At 41.4% G+C, this 17,281-nt stretch overlaps 1 long non-coding RNA gene across 1 annotated transcript in view; it reads left to right on the plus strand.

Moving 5' to 3' along the window:
• The window catches only part of LOC138489218 (uncharacterized), a 118,164-nt gene extending 102,328 nt beyond the window's left edge, over positions 1-15,836 (plus strand). Inside the window, exon 4 of the long non-coding RNA XR_011274801.1 lies at positions 15,597-15,836. This is a non-coding gene — a long non-coding RNA (uncharacterized lncRNA). The remainder of the gene's footprint in view (positions 1-15,596) is intronic.
• Positions 15,837-17,281: the final 1,445 nt, after the last annotated feature.

Raw genomic sequence — 17,281 nt, forward strand, 5'->3', positions numbered from 1 at the left:
GCAGCAGTGAGGATGGGGTAGGTTGAATAAATGTAGAAAAGGTGGGATACAAAACAGTCACATAGGTAGAAACACTACCCATGGCCACAGTAATAAGTCCCCAATGATTTATCAGAATTTGCACTGCAACGACGTGACCCTTCAACTGTTCCATCACAGAGCTTGGGCACATCTGTCCTTATCAACCATCTACTATGGGTCCACTACAATAATGTTGAAAATGCATAAAGGAATGCCCATGAGCACCACAAGCTGAGGATGCTTGGTTCTCATTCATTACATCGCCGAGTATCTGAACCTCCTCCATCACCACCTCAATCCACCATCACAACACCTCCAACGAACATTGAAGCCACAACTTCTCCTAGTAATACCTCAAAGCCACATGCTGCCCTTTCACCGGCACCCAATCTTTCATTAATAAAAATCCTATGCACTATATGTCACGATTGGATAGTCCCAGCCATGGCCATGACCACAGTAATATCTGTACAGTAATTAGGTCATAATTTGCGCTTCACTGTCTGTAAAAAAAAGAAAATATAATTAGGCAACATACTTTCTGAAAAACAATTAGTTACACATGTACACATATGTAAATTCCCCAAATCTTGTAAAGTTAAGAAAATGCATCAGTGAATTAGGACCCCACAATTTGTACTTTTTTTTATAAGTAAGGAAAAAGCAATTGCAAAACAATTGCAAAACATTTCTACAATACTGGTAAATTGAACTTGGTGAGAGCAGGTGTACTATGTTGGCACTACATGTAATCTGATAGCAGTGCTTTTAGAATAGTGTAGCTTCATGAATAGAGAAACATACTCCATTTTAGGGATAGCTATTTATAAGAGCATCTGAATATAACACTGATAATGCATAGGTATATGACCAAGGGTGGCTATATTTAATATCAACTTAGTAAAACAATGGAAATGCATAGGTTTATGAGTAGCAATGAAATATTTATAATTCAATAAAAAAAATGCACTTTCTAAACACTTTTATGCTACAATTAACTGCCATTTAGTATGAAAAGGTGGAAAATAGTGGGGCAGTATATGCCATCTGATAGCAGTAGTTAATATAGCTAACACACACAACACTGCAAATAAACCATGGGTCCCCTCACCCCCCAGTGCCAATACCTTTTTCTGGTGATTTGGGTATTTCGCCATTCAATGCCTTCTAACGTTTTCTATTTCATGAACTCCTTAAGTGCCAAGGACGAGGTATCTCGTCCTTGGCAACAGGGAGGTAATTCCAAGGACGAGATATCTCGCCCTTCGCACTTAAGGTTTAATGTGTAAATATTTACTAACACTTACTTTTACATCAGCCACACACTCATCACGTGCAATAAGAACGAGAATAGTGTACAAAATGGTGGCTTTTATACTTTCCAAAATCAATAGCACAAAAAGAGGACTGTATCGTAAGCGAAGTACTAAAATGGTTGACACATTTTCACTGCAACCTATCACAGGCAAGTACACAATTACAATAATAACACCAACTAATTGCAAACACTGAAACACGTACAAAAGTTTTTTTTTACAACTCTCTTATTATAGCCACGGCTATGCAACTTGCGGTCATAAACACACCCTTGTAGCTGCAGATACATGTACATTATTTTACTAACTCAAGAACAGACCTAGCCAAGCTTTAAAAATTCAAATGAAACAAGGATAGTGGTATGATATGATATGATATGGCATTTATAACGCGCCTACACACAAGTGTTTCAAGGCGCAACGAGGCATGGGAGGGGAACAAAGGGAGGACGGACAACGATTCTACTAGGCCAGGTGTCATTCAGATCGCGCAAGTGTGTGGGACATGGAATCAAAAATACATTTAAAATTGTGTGCTCTAGCATCCACAGAATAATATTATTATTGCACAGAAATGTATGGCTTAATACCTGCAGCTATATAAATAGCGGTGCATAGAGTGGAAGCCAATCAACTGAAGTGATACGTCAACACACCTACGTGAGCCTGGCTGCATGCTTCATACCCACGGGTATAGCAACATCCAGTGAGGATCTTTGCTTTGTAGCCATGCTATCTGGAAAAACGGTGAAATAAAAGCTTTCCTGCACTCTGAAGCCCTCATCAAATACCCCCCAACATTTATGCCACCTTCCCCCCCCTCAGATGTCCTCCCTCGCCTCCCCTGTCATCTCCCATTCCTCGTAAAGCACTTGTCGTTTCTGTGATGCACTTGCAACGAAAATGTCGGGTAGCCGTGTCAATGCAAGCCGGAAAAGTACACAAAGTACAATTAGTCTGTATATAGCAGTGATTACTTGTGCCCCTACAGATATCCGCTAAAACGTGTGCCTCACAGTGATTGGCGCTTTCGTATCCACGGGGACACTCTCCAGCCATTCATGTGATTAACTGTGCGTGCAATTCTCCCAATCGCATCGCTTATTCCATAGCCGCGGCTAGTAATTTGAAACCTATTTCTTTATGCATATATGCGTGTATTCAGTACTCCTTGTAAATTGTATTATGAGATATATACAGTATACAAGATGGTGAAAGAATGGTGCAGAAACATGAATATATTCCGTAGCGGTAGAGTGGGTGGGGGATCAAGAGTAGGCTGGGTAAGCATAGAGAAAGTGTGGGTAGAGTGTATGGATGGGAAAAGAGATGGTGGGGATACGATGGTGATACAAAAGATGTAAGTACGGTGAGTAGGTGGGGCTACGGTGCGTGGTTGCGTTAGAGAAGATGGGGAAGGTTGTGTGGATGTAGAGAAAGTGAGATACACTAGGTGCACAGAGTTAGAGGCATTAGCCATGGGCATAGTAATATATGCACAGTGATTTTCAGTCATAATTTTCACTTTTCTGTCTGTAAAAAAAAGAATATAAAATTAGTTAGAGAAGGTACTTTATGAAAAACAGTTAGTTATAGTTGTACACATACATTTAATTTTGTTGACCCTCCTAAGTAGCACTATCTTTCAAATTACCCTGTCCACCCACGTGTGTCCTTTACTTATGCCCTGAAAAGCAGCCACAATCAGGGCAAAATGACTGTGCCAGTGCCCAGGACTGCAAACTCTCTTGCCACATCCTGGGCAAATACTCATGACTTAAAGTGAAATATACAAATGTAGTTCAACTGACCATCCCATTCGAAGAAAGTGCGCAAGACAAAATACCATTGAACATTTAAAAAAAGTAATGAACACCACAAAATAACCTGAGAGAGGAAATGTTCCAATGAATAAGCTGGCAAGGTATAAAAGGTGCTCACCTTTTAAACACAGCAATCTGTCATGAAATATTCCCTTGAAAACAAAATCCCAATACAAAACAAGTGTTTCTGGTCTTGTGGGTAAGCGTCTGCACTGGGAACATGACAACCTGAGTACAATCCTAGAAGCCATATACTTGAGCAAGCTTGCCAACCAAAAAAACACAAGGGGTCAGGTCCGCCCTGTGAGAAAAAGTACACTATCCACCCACATGTGTCCTTTACTTGTGCGCTGAAAAGTAGCCACAATGAGGAGAAAATAACTTCAGCAGTGTCCAGGATTACAAACTCTTTTGCCACATAATTGGAAAATACTTGTGACTTACCTGCCCTCGTATCACTTCCCCTCCTCATCCCATGGCTGGCTTTCAACAATGTTCTGCTTTATAAAGATAACTTGAAAAGTACACATACCATAGTGTCACTCAAATTTATAAATCCTTATAGAACTATGTTAGGCAAAAGTTTACATTTCTGGCAATATTCCTCCCATCTTGCCTGGGAGACTACAAGTACCAGAATGCAATTCAGCAAAAGGCAAACAAATGGTCTATCAGTGCAATACTTTCATGGACTGACGTAGCATGGTTTAAAAAAATAATAATGCGATGCCGTGTGTTTTCTTACTGTGTTATGAGATATTTAAAAGTAAGAAAACACAAGTATTCCAGGTCTGTGGACTGTCTCCCATCCATGCATTAACCGGGACAAACCCTGCTTAGCCTCAAGCGAGGAAGGGACCCACCCCCTTAAGCCATGTTGCCCTTAGTGGTCTTGTAACTTGGACTCATTTATTAGGCAATATGGCCTGAGGGGGCTGGACCCATCGTGGTGCTATTGTGTCACTGGCCATGTCCATGATTTTTCACCACCCAACGTCACTGTAGCTGTAAAAATATCTATTTTAAAAAAACACATTTTGTCTATAGCCGCAGGTACAGCACCACACATACCCTCGACTATCTGTAGTCATGTAATAACCACGAATATTGGAATAAATGGCTGAAGAATAAAAATACTTCCTATCTATCCATCTTCATGGATTCATCTCCCTGTAAGCATCACAATCTATTTGTCTTTATACATTTATCTCAATGCATATCTCTATGACTACATCTTTATCTAGCCATCACTCTCTATGCATGTCTATATCTCTATCCACATGTCTGGTGATCTATCCACATTTTTGTCAACTCTGTTACTTGATAGAGCAGTGTCCCCCTAAACCTGGCGCACACAGCCTGTGTTTGCCGGGCTGTCTGTATGTCCAATTATTGTGTCTTTCACCATATGTAATGAATAGCCTGCTATAATATGTAAAGTCTAGCCTCAAATACAATAATAATGCCATTATATGGTTGGTAAAGTCACAATATATATGTAAAGTAAAGCCCCAGAATTATGTACTGAAATGACCCAACACTGCCAAGAGCCAGAGCACAAAGGCGCCAGTTCACATCCTGCCTTCCCACCACCAAGAGCATAAGCCCTATTCCTGGCATCCTTCAGAACTATCACCAAGAATTCCAACCCTAAAACACAATGTTTGTGCTTGATGCACTTGCATTGCCGGGCATGCCTCCACAGCTAGATTGCTCCTCTGAATCTCCCCACTTGGTGTGTCTCACATTTGAATTTTTGTTGTTGTTTTGCGCGGCCATAGTTGTATTTTTGTCACCTAGTGTTCAGGGTATGGGTCTCACAATTGAATGTTGTTTTTGTTTGCAGTGCCATATGTGTACCTTCTTCCCTTAGATTCCATGGAGTGGCTCTCACAATTGGATTTGCTTCTGTATGGCTTTTCCACACTTGCAGTCGCTCTGGAGTGACCCACATCTTGAGTATCACCTCGCCTTCCGGAATGCTTTCCAAACCTGGCTCTTCCCTTCAGCATCCTCACAGACCTACATCATCTGCTGGGTGAACTATTACCCACCTCTGACAGGAATGCTGGGGGCACCTGAGGAGTCGACAAGGGGGGACATGGCCCCCCCATGGAAGGCATCTCAGTCAGGCCTTATGATAAGCTTGGCAAGCCCTTATCTAACTTGGTGTTAGTCTTGCTTTGCTGAAGCGTCAAGCACTCCTTCACAATGGAACATAGCTGTATCCCACCAGGGCCACGGGCCACCCACTTCCATACATCTGCAATAAAAACTGCTTGACTTCACCCAGCCAAACACACATCACCACCACCAATAGAATACAGTTGAGTCGCACGAATAAAAACGGTACAGCTGTTCACAAAATCAGTGTCCTGGCTCTCCTACTCCCCTGACAATCTGTCATGGCAACTGTCCTCTCATCTGATATCTATAGTCTACTATTAGCCACTCCCTGCATACATTTGTGCAGGCTAAGAATATACACACGTATTTAATAAAGTCTTCCTTCACATCTCACATCTCAGACTATGGTCCTCCGAAGGGCATTGACCCGCACATCACTTCGAGGTCATACCAATGGCAGTTGGCGCTACACAAAAGCAATATCAAATAACATAACATTACATGGGACCCTGCACCCTACCCCCAACAGCCAGAGCAGAAAGACAGTACTGTGCATCTATTGGTGGCGAGGTGTTAGCATGTAAGTGCATTCCCCTCCCATGGAACGCTGGCTTTTTCCCTAGAGATGATGCCAGCACAGCAAACTGGGCCCGCACGTGATGCCTGGGTGGGGTGGTGGGGGTATATTGTAAATCTTTACTCTTTTATTGAAAGCAGAGTAAATATTGTATCTAATTCTAGTTGTTAGTATATGACAGTGTTCAAATGGGTTTAAAAAAAGTTTGTTTTATTAATTTTACCCAAATTAAATTGACAGTGAAAACAAGCAATACAATACAGGTGGCTGGCCAGATGTAAAATCAGAACATTCCTCTTTTGGTCCCCAATCTGTCAGGGGTGCTATGGCCTCTAAAGCTGCCTTTTTCGGCGGCAGTCTAGAACAGATCCTTAAAGCAGCTGATTGGTCAAGAGAGTCAACTTTCAAAACGTTTTATCATAAACGCATTGCTCACGTAGCTGTTAATGTTCTGCAAGGGCTTTGAACTTGCATAATAGGAGCCTCCTGTCTTGCCATAGAATACCTAATCCCCCACACTAGCAGGAGATGGGGGTTTAGATTCTATTAAAGACAAGGAGGCCAATATTATAGAAACCCACCCACCCTTACTTGTGTTCTGGTTATTTCAGATTTCGGGTGAGAGGTCCTGGTTTAAGGAAATCGGTTCGAGTTCAGTTGCGAGAGTTCAAGTTCGTCTGTTTTCATGGAATCACCGCTCCCGGTGCCACGCGGAGGATTGCTGCAGTGAATATTCAAGGAAAGACAGCTTCAGAAAGAGGAATTGGCGTTAGAGGAAGGGACATTTATGGAACTGGCTCAATGCCCATTGGTTACCCTGAGGGCATGACCTGTCCTCAATTTTGGATTGGGAATATTTTATATATTGTTTATTGAAATTGTGGAAATTTTTCTTCAAAATGTTTTATTCAAAAGTTTTTTCTTCTTTGCTGCTGTGATGTCAGAGTAAAGATTGAATGCATAATATTCGCCTCCTTGTCTTTAATAGAATCTAAACCCCCATTTAGGTATTGTCACAGGTAAATGTAGGGGAAGCTTTCTGTAAAAATTTGTTAGAGGTCTTGCTGCTTTTATTTCTTAAACTTGCCATATTCAATGGGAATAGTTGGCTGGTCATTCTGTCAGGTGAGGACAAAGGCAGCAAATATGGCAAGGTAAATGTGCACAAAATCACACAGTGAATAGCCTTGAATCAAACAACGTGCAAACAGGAACCAAGACTCATGTATACTAAAACCCAGGAGTGCAAATAGAGTGTGACAGCAATACAAATATATGAAAAGGGATGTGGTGTAAGCACTTAGAAACTCCTTATGACTGCAAGGAAAGTCAGCAAGCTCCTTACCCACAATTGTTGTTACAGGTACTGACAGCGCTAAACCCACGGAGAGGGCAAGCAACGACAGGATCTGTGAGCTAACACTCTTGATGGTATTGAATAAGAGAACTTAAAAAACAGTACTCATGAGGACGATAAATACCACTTGAATGTCAGTAAGCCCACAAACCCTGTTGATCAAACAGGGACCCAGAAAGGCTATAACAGCAATGGGAGGATAACTAAATACATAAGACTCAAGACAAGGGGCAAGTAGGAATAGTGATTACAGAATAGTGAGGAAAACAGGCATTCATTCAGGAGCTAGCTACAACAGCACACCACACCTAATAATCAATGGGAAATAAATGCAGAAGTGCAAGGGAAGACATGGAATGGATTCCAAGAGAAGGTAAAGGAGCAGGAGCACGGAAAACGAAATTACAAAGGCAAACTTCCCCCATGCAAGGAAAAAAGCAGGAAGCTAAATCTATAAAGAGGAAAGACTAAATCATCAAGTTTTACAGCAGCAAAGGACAGTCAAAGAAAAATAGAACACAGGAAAACTGGGCTGCACCAAAAGGGAAAGCACTGAGAAAAAGCTGCCTGTAAACAGAGGAATACAGAAAGGGAATCTAGGAAGCAGAAATCAATTAAGCACATGAATTCGAAATCCAGGGTTAAGGAACAAAGAATAGAAACTAGGAACTAAGCACAAAGCTGAGAATCAGGAACAAAGGACCAGTCACAAACAGGAACACTGCATCAATGACCAGCGCTGGACTGAAGCAGACTGACGCTTTTAAAGCTGCTTAACGAGCACACGCCTCAGGTGTGCAGACTGCTGCACCTGCAGCCACAGGTGTTGCCTATCCTCAACCCAACCTTGTCCTGCAAGGGTGGAGATGAAGCAGTGGGCCAGGCATTCTGGGAAGCATAGTCATTTGATTAAAGAAGCATGCTGGCTGCCAAACTCCTGGAATGGATCCGGAAGGGAAGTAGCTTGGAAAATAGGGATTTAGTTCTCCCAATTCATCACAGCACTGTAGCATAAGGTTTGGAGGAAAAGTCCAGTAGGGAATAAACCCCAAATAATGTCCCCAAGTGGTGGGAATGGGAGCGAAGGGAGCGAGTCATATCAGAAGTATGAATAAGGGAAGAGACGGTAAAGGTGCAATGGTGGTAGAAAAGGTGGCAGTACGATCAGTGGGTAGGAATAGTCAGGGTTAGGAAACATGGGTAAGGATGGAGAGGAGGGAGTATGGTGGGTGCTTGGCGTATAGAGGGTTGGGGTAGTTTCAGTGAATGAAGAGAGGGTAGGATATGTATTATATTTTCCTCACCTGTCAGACTTTTAACATCATGCCTGACAGAAGTGGTTTGAGGACGCTGCATTTTAAGTTCCAAATCCATCCGCGACGCATAAGAGGCCTACAGAAATGAAGACTTATCCGGACAAGCATAGACTGGGTCGGGGTATAGAAGGTGTGGATATGGTAAATCTATACGGGAAGTGATGGTACGGCTACAATAAAGGTTACAAAAAGTGTCCATATAATGAGTGGGCAGTGTGTACTCAGGGTTAGATAAACTGGGTGAAGATAAACAGGGGGAGTATAGTGGATGGTTGCAGCAGCGAGGATGGGGTAGGTTGAATAAATGTAGAAAAGGTGGGATACAAAACAGTCACATAGGTAGAAACACTACCCATGGCCACAGTAATAAGTCTGCAGTGATTTATCAGAATTTGCACTGCAACGACGTGACCCTTCAACTGTTCCATCACAGAGCTTGGGCACATCTGTCCTTATCAACCATCTACTACGGGTCCACTACAATAATGTTGAAAATGCGTAAAGGAATGCCCAGGAGCACCACAAGCTGAGGATGCTTGGTTCTCATTCATTACATCGCCGAGTATCTGAACCTCCTCCATCACCACCTCAATCCACCATCACAACACCTCCAACGAACATTGAAGCCACAACTTCTCCTAGTAATACCTCAAAGCCACATGCTGCCCTTTCACCGGCACCCAATATTTCATTAATAAAAATCCTATGCACTATATGTCACGATTGGATAGTCCCAGCCATGGCCATGACCACAGTAATATCTGTACAGTAATTAGGTCATAATTTGCGCTTCACTGTCTGTAAAAAAAAGAAAATATAATTAGACAACATACTTTCTGAAAAACAATTAGCTACAGATGTACACATATGTAAATTCCCCGAAGCTTGTAAAGTTAAGAAAATGCATCAGTGAATTAGGAGCCCCACAATTTGTACTTTTTTTTATAAGTAAGGAAAAAGCAATTGTAAAACAATTGCAAAACATTTCTACAATACTGGTAAATTGAACTTGGTGAGAGCAGGTGTACTATGTTGGCACTACATGTAATCTGATAGCAGTGCTTTTAGAATAGTGTAGCTTCATGAATAGAGAAACATACTACATTTTAGGAATATCTATTTATAAGAGCATCAGAATATAACACTGCAAATGCATAGGTATATGAACAAGGGTGGCTATATTTAATAGTAACTTAGTAAAAAAATGGAAATGCATAGGTTTATGAGCAGCAATGACATATTTATAATTCAATAAAAATAATGCACTTTCTAAACACTTGTATGCTACAATTAACTGCCATTTAGTATGAAAAGGTGGAAAATAGTGGGGCAGTATATGCCATCTGATAGCAGTAGTTAATATAGCTAACACACACAACATTGCAAATAAACCATGGGTCCCCCCACCCCCCAGTGCCAACACCTTTTTCTGGTGATTTGGGTATTTCGCCATTCAATGCCTTCTAACGTTTTCTATTTCATTAACCCCTTAAGTGCCAAGGACGAGGTATCTCATCCTTGGCAACAGAGAGGTAATCCCAAGGATGAGATACCTCGCCCTTCGCACTTAAGGTTTAATATGTAAATATTTACTAACACTTACTTTTACATCAGCCACACACTCATCACTTGCAATAAGAACGAGGATAGTGTACAAAATGGTGGCTTTTATACTTTCCAAAATCAATAGCACAAAAAGAGGACTGTATCGTAAGCGAAGTACTAAAATGGTTGACACATTTTCACTGCAACCTATCACAGGCAAGTACACAATTACAATAATAACACCAACTAATTGCAAACACTGAAACACATACAAAAGTTTTTTTTACAACTCTCTTATTATAGCCACGGCTATGCAACTTGCGGTCATAAACACACCCTTGTAGCTGCAGATACATGTACATTATTTTACTAAATCAAGAACAGACCTAGCCAAGCTTTAAAAATTCAAATGAAACAAGGATAGTGGTATGATATGATATGATATGGCATTTATAACGCGCCTACACACAAGTGTTTCAAGGCACAACGAGGCATGGGAGGGGAACAAAGGGAGGACGGACAACGATTCTACTAGGCCAGGTGTCATTCAGATTGCGCAAGTGTGTGGGACATGGAATCAAAAATACATTTAAAATTGTGTGCTCTGACATCCACAGAATAATATTATTATTGCACAGAAATGTATGGCTTAATACCTGCAGCTATATAAATAGCGGTGCATAGAGCGGAAGCCAATCAACTGAAGTGATATGTCAAAACACATACGTGCGCTTGGCGGCATGCTTTATACCCACGGGTAACATCCACAGAATAATATTATTATTACTCAGAAATGTATGGCTTAATACCTGCAGCTATATAAATAGCGGTGCATAGAGTGGAAGCCAATCAACTGAAGTGATACGTCAACACACCTACGTGAGCCTGGCTGCATGCTTCATACCCACGGGTATAGCAACATCCAGTGAGGATCTTTGCTTTGTAGCCATGCTATCTGGAAAAACGGGGAAATAAAAGCTTTCCTGCACTCTGAAGCCCTCACCAAATACCCCCCAACATTTATGCCACCCCCCCCCTCAGATGTCCTCCCTCGCCTCCCCTGTCATCTCCCATTCCCCGTAAAGCACTTGTCATTTCTGTGATGCACTTGCAACGAAAATGTCGGGTAGCCGTGGCAATTCAAGCCGGAAAAGTACACAAAGTACAATTAGTCTGTATATAGCAGTGATTACTTGTGCCCCTACAGATATCCGCTAAAACGTGTGCCTCACCGTGATTGGCGCTTTCGTATCCACGGGGACACTCTCCAGCCATTCGTGTGATTAACTGTGCGTGCAATTCTCCCAATCGCATCGCTTATTCCATAGCCGCGGCTAGTAATTTGAAACATTATTTCTTTATGCATATATGCGTGTATTCAGTACTCCTTGTAAATTGTATTATGAGATGTATACAGTATACAAGTGGTGAAAGAATGGTGCAGAAACATGAATATATTCCGTAGCGGTAGAGTGGGTGGGGGATCAAGAGTAGGCTGGGTAAGCATAGAGAAAGTGTGGGTAGAGTGTATGGATGGGAAAAGAGATGGTGGGGATACGATGGTGACACAAAAGATGTAAGTACGGTGAGTAGGTGGGGCTATGGTGCGTGGTTGCGTTAGAGAAGATGGGGAAGGTTGTGTGGATGTAGAGAAAGTGAGATACACTAGGTGCACAGAGTTAGAGGCATTAGCCATGGGCATAGTAATATATGCACAGTGATTAAGTCATAATTTTCACTTTTCTGTCTGTAAAAAAAAGAATATAAAATTAGTTAGAGAAGGTACTTTATGAAAAACAGTTAGTTATAGTTGTACACATACATTTAATTTTGTTGACCCTCCTAAGTAGCACTATCTTTCAAATTACCCTGTCCACCCACGTGTGTCCTTTACTTATGCCCTGAAAAGCAGCCACAATCAGGGCAAAATGACTGTGCCAGTGCTCAGGACTGCAAACTCTCTTGCCACATCCTGGGCAAATACTCATGACTTAAAGTGAAATATACAAATGTAGTTCAACTGACCATCCCATTAGAAGAAAGTGCGCAAGACAAAATAGCATTGAACACTTAAAAAAAGTAATGAACACCACAAAAATAACCTGAGAGAGGAAATGTTCCAATGAATAAGCTGGCAAGGTATAAAAGGTGCTCACCTTTTAAACACAGCAATCTGTCATGATATATTCCCTTGAAAACAAAATCCCAAAACAAAACAAGTGCTTGTGGTCTTGTGGGTAAGCGTCTGCACTGGGAACATGACCCCGGAGTAGAATCCTAGAAGCCAAATACTTGAGCAAGCTTGCCAACCTAAAAAAAACACAAGGGGTCAGGTCCGCCCTGTCAAAAAAAGTACAGTATCCACCCACATGTGTCCTTTACTTGTGCGCTGAAAAGTAGCCACAATCAGGAGCAAATAACTTCAGCAGTGTCCAGGATTACAAACTCTTTTGCCACATAATGGGAAAATACTTGTGGCTTTCTTGCCCTCTCATCACTTCCCCTCCTCATCCCAAGGCTGGCTTTCAACAATGCTCTGCTTTATAAAGATAACTTGAAAAGTACACATACCATAATGTCACTCAAATTTATAAATCCTTATAGAACTATGTTAGGCAAAGGTTTACATTTCTGGCAATATTCCTCCCATCTTGCCTGGGAGACTACAAGTACCAGAATGCAATTCAGCAAAAGGCAAACAAATGGTATATCAGTGCAATACTTTCATGGACTGACGTAGCACGGTTTAAAAAAATAATAATGCGATGCTGTGTGTTTTCTTACTGTGTTATGAGATATTTAAAAGTAAGAAAACACAAGTATTCCAGGACTGTGGACTGTCTCCCATCCATGCATTAACCGGGACAAACCCTGCTTAGCCTCAAAGCGAGGATGGGACCCACCCCCTTAAGCCAAGTTGCCCTTAGTGGTCTTGTAACTTGGGCTCATTTATTCGGCAACATGGCCTGAGGGGGCTGGAGCCATCGTGGTGCTATTGTGTCACTGGCCATGTCCATGATTTTTCACCACTCAACGTCACTGTAGCTGTAAAAATATCTATTTAAAAAAAAACACATTTTGTCTATACCCGCAGGTACAGAACCACAGATACCCTCGACTATCTGTAGTCATGTAATAACCACGAATATTGGAAAAAATGGCAGAAGAATAAAAATACTTCCTATCTATCCATCTTCATGGATTCATCTCCCTGTAAGCATCACAATCTATTTGTCTTTATACATTTATCTCAATGCATATCTCTATGACTACATCTTTATCTAGCCATCACTCTCTATGCATATCTATATCTCTACCTACATGTATGGTGATCTATCCACATTTTTTGCCTACTCTGTTACTTGATAGAGCAGTGTCCCCCTAAACCTGACGCACACAGCCTGTGTTTGCCGGGCTGTCTGTATGTCCGATTATTGTGTCTTTCACCATATGTAATGAATAGCCTGCTATAATATGTAAAGTCTAGCCTCAAATACAATAATAATGCCATTATATGGTTGGTAAAGTCACAATATATATGTAAAGTAAAGCCCCAGAATTATGTACTGAAATGACCCAACACTGCCAAGAGCCAGAGCACAAAGGCGCCAGTTCACATCCTGCCTTCCCACCACCAAGAGCATAAGCCCTATTCCTGGCATCCTTCAGAACTATCACCAAGAATTCCAACCCTAAAACACAATGTTTGTGCTTGATGCACTTGCATTGCCGGGCATGCCTCCACAGCTAGATTGCTCCTCTGAATCTCCCCACTTGGTGTGCCTCACAATTGAATTTTTGTTGTTGTTTTGCCCAGTCATAGTTGTATTTTTGTCACCTAGTGTTCAGGGTATGGGTCTCACAATTGAATGTTGTTTTTGTTTGCACTGCCATATGTGTACCTTCTTCCCTTAGATTCCATGGAGTGGCTCTCACAATTGGATTTGCTTCTGTATGGCTTTTCCACACATGCAGTCGCTCTGGAGTGACCCACATCTTGAGTATCACCTCGCCTTCCGGAATGCTTTCCAAACCTGGCTCTTCCCTTCAGCATCTTCACAGACCTTCATCATCTGCTGGGTGAACTATTACCCACCTCTGACAGGAATGCTGGGGGCACCTGAGGAGTCGACAAGGGGGGACATGGCCCCCCCATGGAAGGCATCTCAGTCAGGCCTTATGATAAGCTTGGCAAGCCCTTATCTAACATGGTGTTAGTCTTGCTTTGCTGAAGCGTCATGCACTCCTTCACAACGGAACATAGCTGTATCCCACCAGGGCCACGGGCCACCCACCTCCATACATCTGCAATAAAAACTGCTTGACTTCACCCACCCAAACACACATCACCACCACCAATAGAATACAGTTGAGTCGCACGAATAAAAACGGTACAGCTGTTCACAAAATCAGTGTCCTGGCTCTCCTACTCCCCTGACAATCTGTCATGGCAACTGTCCTCTCATCTAATATCTATAGTCTGCTATTAGGGCCCTAGCCACTCCCTGCATACATTTGAGCAGGCTAAGAATATACACACGTATTTAATAAATTCTTCCTTCACATCTCAGACTATTGTCCTCCGAAGGGCATTGAACCTCACATCACTTCGAGGTCATACCAATGGCAGTTGGCGCTACACAAAAGCAATATCAAATAACATAACATTACATGGGACCCTGCAACCTACCCCCAACAGCCAGAGCAGAAAGACAGTACTGTGCATCTATTGGTGGCGAGGTGTTAGCATGTAAGTGCATTCCCCTCCTGTGGAACGCTGGCTTTTTCCCTAGAGATGATGCCAGCACAGCAAACTGGGCCCGCACCTGATGTCTGGGTGGGGGTGGTGGGGCTATATTGTAAATCTTTACTCTTTTATTGCAAGCAGAGTAAATATTGTATTTAATTCTAGTTGTTAGTATATGACAGTGTTTCAAATGGGTTTAAAAAAGTTTGAAACAAAATATGTGATTTTGAAGAGTAAAGATATTTTCGTATTTTTACTGTATGCCTTGCTATTGTAGTAGGAACATCATATCATTCTTTTCTGAGTTAAATCTGAAAACGAAACCTAGCTTCATATTGTAAATGTTGGCACACGATACAGATTCGCTTTGTTATTTGTCTCTGAATCCCTTGTAGTAAAAATTGCAAGGATAAAATGTAGCAAGTAACTTCAAAGAAAAGATAAGATGCAATTCAAAGAAACAGAATGGACAAGTTTCTATTCATAAGAGCTGTTGAATGAGGACGAGCTTCATTTTACAATGCTAAAATGGAAAGTCTACAAATTATGTAACGAAAATTGAAGGTATCACAAAAATATTTATACAAATGTGTACTTAACGAGAAATGATGTGCCACATTAATGTTCAATTTGACGCAAAAGCAGCCAATTTTTTAATTGAAGTATGATGTATTTCAAAAAAGTACTTTTTTATTGAAAAGCTGTGAAATGTGTTACTTGTTTTGTCAATAGTTACTAAACATATGTTCCATTTCTCTAAATTACAGTTATGTCATCAAGATGTGCATATGCCATGGCAATCATCTGCCCATCGTGTGCTTCAACCAGAATTGGAATTTTGCCATCACGAAGACAAATGATTATTATCTTCTGGGATGATCAACCCACCAAAGTATGTCCATTTACAGTGCCCATCATCTGAACAAACATGCCCGCGTTTACTTAATGAAGACATGCAAATATCAAGGTTTTCTTGTCAATGTAGAAAGCAACCTTTTTTCGCCTCACCGTAAATTCACGACTATGTGTATTTAAAAAGTATGTTGTTTTCTTCTTTTTGCGAAAAGAGAGTAAACATTTACTGTGTGTATGTGTGTGCGCATTGATCTTCTGTGTTTTGCGTTAGGTAACATGATAACGGTCTTGATGACGGAGTACATTTCGCTACGCTCTGCACCAGCCTCATGAGAACAGATGGAGCATATTGGTTTGAAATGTAGATATCAAATTGAGGGGCGGATTATTTCATTTACTGCTGCAATGGCACTTTAACGTAGGGCGAAGGATCAACAGATAAGATTATCACAAGATGGCGGTTTCTGACCCATGAGTTACGCATGTGTAAATGTCAGAAAATCAAAGGTAAGATGCATTGGAAAAATTTGGATCAATCGAAATATGCTCAAAAATACATGCGCTATCCATTGGGCCAATACAATTTCTGAGAGAACTTTACTTTTAATGATGGCTCTTCTAAATTGCCCCTCAAACAAAATCAGAATCGGATCGCTTAGTTATTGGATCGGAAAGCAGGCCTCAAAGGGAAGTGTCAGGGACAGAATTCAAAATTGCCTTATCAACCATGACCACACTATAAATCATGTGACTAGCCCAGTGCTGCATGCATGGATCTCTCCCCTCCACACACACATTTCCTCTCTCAGGCCGTTCTCTGATGTTCATATGTCCTTCAGTTCCCATCCAGCATAAATTGGCACATTCTTTCTGCACTTCTTAAGGCGCCTTCCCGAACAGCTCACAAAATAAAGCATGTTAGTTACGCTTGTCAGGGTTGGAATGGAGCTTTGGCATCTCAAATGTTGGACAGAATATAAGATAGTTTCAATATGCTACACTGAAAAAACATATATCGCAGTTATCTTTGTCGGATTGTCTATAGTGCTTCCATTCTTTATTTTCATGCTTTTTTAAACGTTTATCTGCTTCATATTAAATACCATCCTCTCCTGCTCTGCCCTTCCCTGCACTTAATTCAAGAAGGTGGGACAATGTGGATGATGCTATTATCTACACAATAACCAGGTTGTTTGAAAATGGAGTCAGAAAAGCATTTACTTGCATGACAGGTATTTAAAAATCAATCTAGTCAGGGGCATGTATCCACCTGGGTGGCAGGCTATGCCTCCACTGAGCCAGGACAAGCCTGTTCTTACAGCAAGGCTACTGGCATTATTGGGTAAAGTCAAGAAAAGTGTTTTCTTACTTTGGTTCACAGTACTGGGTTCAGGATTATTGGGCAAAGACATCATGGCGTGGGGTTTCTGTTCTGACATTATTGGTCAAAGACAGGCGTGTTCTATAGTTCCTATAGCTGCAACATTTGCTGTATTAGATACATTGAAGAAATGAAACGTGTTTTATTACAGTGGCTGGCAGTACTGGCCTTAAGCTTATTGGGAAAATCCATTATGGGTATTTTCTTACAAATACT

This window comes from Ambystoma mexicanum, chromosome 1p, assembly GCF_040938575.1.
Source record: "Ambystoma mexicanum isolate Mex_15411 chromosome 1p, UKY_AmexF1_1, whole genome shotgun sequence".
Taxonomy (NCBI): domain Eukaryota; kingdom Metazoa; phylum Chordata; class Amphibia; order Caudata; family Ambystomatidae; genus Ambystoma; species Ambystoma mexicanum.